Genomic DNA, 5,904 nt, shown 5'->3' on the forward strand with positions numbered 1-5,904 from the left:
TTAAAAGTCAAGTGAGAGGCTTGGATAAAACATTTGCAACTTTTTAAATAGGCTGAAGATTAACAAACGTACTATTGCTCCTGTGTGTCCTACCTGCCAAAAAACCAACCAGCCAACAGAAAAAGGACAGAGAAGCTGAGTAAGTAACTCCCCAAAAGGGAAATGGAATGGGCTGATAATCTTTGAAGAAGTGGTTAACCTCAAGCACTCCTCAGGTAGAAGCAAATTAAGAGAATAAGACAGCCTCGACATATTGTGAAAATGTGAAGGGTTGACCGTAGCTGGCCTTGGTGAGAAGGTTAGAAATAAGCACTTTCAATGTGGGGAATGGTGAGGTAAATTGACACAAGCCTTTTGGAGCCAACTTCTTAGTTGAATCTCATGAGAATGCTAATTTAATATTTCTGGTAATAGTAAAATATTGGAAATAATGTAAGTAGCCATCAATAGGTGGATGGTTAAATAAATGATGGCATTTTATACTATGGTATAAGTCCATGGTATAAAATGCAGCCACGCAGCTTTTTTTCCTGACAGGCTTAAATATATATATATATATATATATATATATATATTATATAAATATATATATGAATATATATATATTTATATAATATATATATTTATATAATATATAAATATATATATTAATATATATATTAATATATATATTTATATATTATATATATATATACACACACACATGCATACATATACGCACACATACAATCCCTTTATAATTTTTAAATTTTATTATTGTTTATTATTATTATTTTTTAGAGACAGGATCTCATTCTGTCACCCAGGCTGGAGTGCAGTGGCATAATCATAGCTCACTGTAACCTCAAACTCCTGGGTTCAAAGTGTCCTTCCACCTCAGCCTGTAAAGCAGCTTGGATTACAGGTGCATGCCACCATGCCTGGCTAATATTTTACATTTTTTGTAAGATGGGATCTTACAATGTTGCTGAGGCTGGTCTCAAACTCGTGGGCTCAAACAAGTTATCCTACCTCAGCCTCCCAAAGCACTAAGCTTATACGTGTGAGCTACCACACCCAGACTCTGCAGCTTTAAAAAGAATGTAGAGTCTATTTACTGATTTTAAAGGATATCTAAGAAATTAATTAACAAGAGTTAATTAATAAAACTGAAGTTGCCAATCAATACTTGTAGTATGATGTTATTTTTTTTCTTAAAAAATCCAAAACAGGCCAGGTGCAATGGCTCACACCTGTAATCCCAGCAGTTTGGGAGGCTGAAATGGGTGGATCTCCTGAGGTCAGGAGTTCAAGACCAGCTTGACCAACATGGCGAAACCCCAACAGTTCAAGACCAGCCTGACCAACATGGTGAAACTACAGGTGTGTGCCACAATGCCCGGCTATTTTTTTTTTTACATTTTTAGTAGAGATGTCTCAAAAAAAAATCCAAAACATATATCTACCTGTAAATGCCTAGGTATGTGTATGCATATAAAAGGCACAGAAAATTACAAACCAGCTGCCAATGTCTGCTAGCTCTGAGGAGCGTAACAAGCTCCTCATGGATCAGAAGTGTAACTCCAGTTGAAGAAGCAGGTGGAATTTTAGAACAACCACACGGGAGAAAAAAAATCCTCCTATGTTTGCACAGCACAGAGCTGAGTGGCGTTATCTAGAGCTCCTTAATGAAAGAGAGAAACCACACTGATATCAAAAAAGAGATCAAGGATGATTAAAGAGTAGAAACTAAAACATATTAAAAGAAAGCAGTAATTCCAGGGATTGAGGAAACCAGCATACATATTATAGAGATGCAATAGATCCTCAGTGACCTGGGAATTAAGGTGTCACAAAACAGCTGCTCAAGGAAGTCTTACCAGAGGTTCTCAAAGTATGATCCTGGACCAGTGGGGTTATTGCCAAGAAACTTAGAAATGTTAGAATGCAAATTTGTAGACCCCGACTCAGACCTGTTTAATCAGAAACTTTGGCGTGGGCTCAGCAAGGTCTTAACAAGCCTTGTAGAAATTCGATGTTCACTTAAGTTTGACAAATGCAAATTTGGACAGATGCTTCTAAAGTTAAAAACATGTGACTCACCTGGGAGAGTGTTAAACAGCCGCGTCTGATTCAGCAGGAAAGCCGGGGAGCCTGAGGTTCTGGATTGCTCCCAGGCTTCCAGGTGAAGCTGTTACTGCTGCTTCTCAGCTGCATGTTGAGTTATATTTGAAGGAAGATGGAGTGAGCATTTAATGACCGGATGGATTCACAGGGAAATAGTCCAGGAAAATACAAATAGCAGCATCGGTTTATCTCCACTGGCATTTTGAGGAAAAGAAGCAGGAAAAATGCCATTTTCTTTCAGTGGCTTGTTACTTGGTGTTCTGTGGATGCTTTCACCAACAGCAGTATCTGTGCATATCTATAACTGAAACTCTAAGCATTACTTGCCACCCCTGATTTTTGTTAACCACTTCTCTTTGCAGATGCAAAAGCTGAGGCTGGACAACAGAGCTATTTTTGTTCCAAGGCCATAGAAGCCTTGGACAGACCAGGTTGGCAAAAGTCTCCTGACTGCGTGGCTGAAGCGCTTTCTGGAGGGCCCTTAAGGCTGTCTTAGTCAAGTCACAGTAGGAAGTAGTGACACAGCTCATGAGACTAACGTTGCTGTGGCTGAGTCGTAAAAACTGGCCCAGCTCGTCTCCAGGCTCTCTGGCGAATAACAGGAATCTTTACCATCCTTTCTGTTAGAAAGCATTTTATTTAAAATTCCTCAGCTAACTCAAAGGGTCAGCTGGCCTGTCACATGAAGTGGCTATCACATGGGGTAGAAACTGGCAAATAAATACAGCATCGCACCTCAGCAAACTCAGACCAAGACGTTCACAGGCCAGCCCAGTCCAGGAGGAGCTGGAGGCTTTCATTCTTAAACTAAGAGGTTTCCAGAAAAAGTGAAATAAAGCTTAGGTGTGTTATGCTGAATTTTGGGCACCTGTCCCCATCAATAACTTGGCATCCTCAAAATGCTACAGCAGGACTCCAAGGGCCAAGAATGCCCATCCTCCGCACAGACCAGGGACGGCCAGTGGCATCACTGTAGAGCTGCCTCTCAAAAATTGGAAGATGCCCAAAGGGAAGAGCTTGCTCCAAGGACAACTTGTTTGTTTACCGACCCTGGGGATGGAGAGAGACACATTCCTCAAATAATAAATGCCATTTCCCCTGCACACCCTGGAAAGAGTGCTGCACGTGGAACCTGTGGTTTAACTATAGCAATGCAGGTGAGCGACTCACGTGCATTTCTGTGATGGCAAACAGCAAGGTGGGCATAGTGAGCAGTGAGTTTCCTGGCTTACAGGCGGCAATCGGAAGTACGGTCTGGATGCTCTGGCACAGCTCTGCCTGCAGTCCAGGAAGCTTTTCTGTTATAAAAGTCTCCTTTCTGGACCACCTTTAAAGTGTAAATTAACTAGAGTGAAGTTGGTGTGCATTTTCTGGATCTGGCGGTGTGTGTAGGGATGGCTAAACAAGAGGTGTTGCCACTTCTCATTTTAGCCAAAGACTTGGCCAGAATCCTACGCTTCAGTGGGACTGGGAATGTGATGGTGAGAAGGAGGTGTGGGGATGAGTCCTGCACAAGCTGGACTCATTGGTCACATCTTCCCCAGCCCTTGATGTGCCTGGGGAATGATGGCTGCCAAAGTGCTGTGAGGGCTTGTCTTCAACAGGAGCCCGGATCTGCTGCTCCTGGGAGAAGGAGCAGAGAAGAGGACCCTTGCAGCCTTAAAGGAAAGTGCCAAATACCACTCTCTCTGCGTGTGAAAGCACCTGCTGTTCGGATTCAGATAAACACATTTCAGCTCTAGCACACCCACAGCATCTGTTCTCCCACCTTACACAGCAGCGCCTCACAGACTAGAGAACAGCACTTGAAGTTTCATCAACTGGGCTCCAAGGGGGGAAAAGGCTGGCTGACAGTGGGAGCTACTCCTGCTCAGAAAGGAAGGGAGGGACTCTGTATTCTTCCGAATATAAAACCCTAGTGAATTTCCAGTATTGCTAGGTGATGACAGGAGGGCATCGAAGCCCTAAAGGCTGGTAACCGAGCTGCCAAGCCAGGCTCTCCACGTGCCGTCATTAGGAGTAGTGGCAACACATGAGCATCCCCCCTGCCCTGCCAGGCCCTGTCTTTATCTCTGCCTTTCTCCCTTCCCTTTTTCATCTGCTCCTCTTCTCTCTTGTTTCTTCTCCCCTTTCTTGACCTAAAAGTAAAGAGTGTCACCCTTCAGATGTCCCTTGGCTACACTGTGGCCCCCAATTTAAGGAGGTAACTGGTTCTCTGCAGCTCAGAAGAAATGGGCCAGGGCCAACACTCATGTGGCCTTGAGTCAAACGCCAGCTTGGCTGCTGTGCAGAATGTTGTCTATTTTCAGTGCCCAGATTCTCCTCTAGAAGATGAGGATAATGGGCCCCCACTGCCGCACCATCGTAAGGATGATTTCAAGGATAAGGAAGATTGCCCTTCAGAGCATTCTCAGAGGAAGGGCACGGTGTGAGTGGTGGGCATTGTCGGGATTGTTCATTTACCTTCCAGGGTCCCTCATTGATGTCTTCCTCGTGTCTTTCTCATCTCCTAAAGCAGGCTGCAGTCTAAGACTTGTGGGTGGCTCAAGATCGTGCAAGGTGGGATGCCTCAGCTGGATTCAAGCAAAGAGCAATTGAGATCCTAATCCATGGCTCAGCCCACTGGATCGCAGTGACCTCTGGTCTCAGTAGTACCTGGAAGCCCAGCCTTGGTGGAGGAAATAATGCACCTTCTCTCCAGTGGTGTGGAAAGCTGCCTCCTTCCCCAGAAACTGGGTGGAATCCAGCTCTCTCTGTGTTTCTCAGCATCTCACACCTGCCCAGCACAGCCTGCTCCTTGCAGAGCAGGTGTTGGCCGGGGAGACCCTCAGTCTGGCGAGGGGAGAGTCAGAGGACACAAATCCACTTGAGAGATTGACAGGCCCCAAGCTGAGCTTTCCAGGCTAATTTAAATGTTCCTATTCTGTGACATTTTGAATTCAATTTGTTTGCATATGAGGCATCTAAATCAGGACAGAACAGAGAAAGTGAAAAAATTATTTCTGCGTCGGGGATGACCCTGGCTGCCACGGCTGGACTACGGTGGTTTTCCTGGATTCCCTGCTTTGCTTTGGACTGCAGTGCTCTGTGTTCTGCAAACTTCATTTCCTAGGACCCCAGGCCCCCTGATTCTGGCTGGGCTCAGCCCAAGGGAGTCAGTGAGGATCAACTGCAGTGCTAGGGGAAGGGAGATGCCAGGGTGTCTCTCCATCCCACTGTGGCCTGGTCAGGGCCCCTAACGCTGGACCTCTGTGGCTGGATGGCCCCTCCTTCCATACTTCTTTTTTTTTTTTTTTTTTTTTTTTTGAGACGGAGTTTCACTCATGTTACCCAGGCTGGAGTGCAATGGCGGGATCTCAGCTCACCGCAACCTCCGCCTCCTGGGTTCAGGCAGTTCTCCTGCCTCCGCCTCCTGAGTAGCAGGGATTCCAGGCACGCACCACCATGCCCAGCTAATTTTTTGTATTTTTAGTAGAGATGGGGTTTCACCATGTTGACCAGGATGGTCTCGATCTCTTGACCTCGTGATCCACCCGCCTCGGCCTCCCAAAGTGCTGGATTACAGGCTTGAGCCACCGCGCCCGGCCTCTCCTTCCATACTTCTAATTCCCACCAGACAGCGTGGGATTCAGGTTTGGATAACATTTCCTTTCCAAGCCCAAGGTGGGTGGAAACTTCTTTCTGTTATGTCTCTCTGGTTCGCCACACTACCCCTACTTGACTTTTCAGCTACTTCAACGTCTCTGTAACCAGTTCCCCACATTACTGTCCCCTCTACTGAAGTCCTAGGCTGGGCAC

At 45.4% G+C, this 5,904-nt stretch overlaps 1 long non-coding RNA gene across 1 annotated transcript; it reads left to right on the forward strand.

Moving 5' to 3' along the window:
* The first annotated feature begins 2,669 nt into the window (after positions 1–2,669).
* On the forward strand, positions 2,670–5,087 carry LOC119467924. Its single transcript, XR_005196554.1, has 2 exons — positions 2,670–3,304; positions 3,651–5,087. It is a non-coding gene; the product is annotated as an uncharacterized LOC119467924 (long non-coding RNA).
* The last annotated feature ends 817 nt before the right edge of the window (positions 5,088–5,904 follow it).

The sequence above is a fragment of the Cebus imitator genome, unplaced genomic scaffold, assembly GCF_001604975.1.
Source record: "Cebus imitator isolate Cc_AM_T3 unplaced genomic scaffold, Cebus_imitator-1.0 Scaffold352, whole genome shotgun sequence".
Taxonomy (NCBI): Eukaryota; Metazoa; Chordata; class Mammalia; order Primates; family Cebidae; genus Cebus; species Cebus imitator.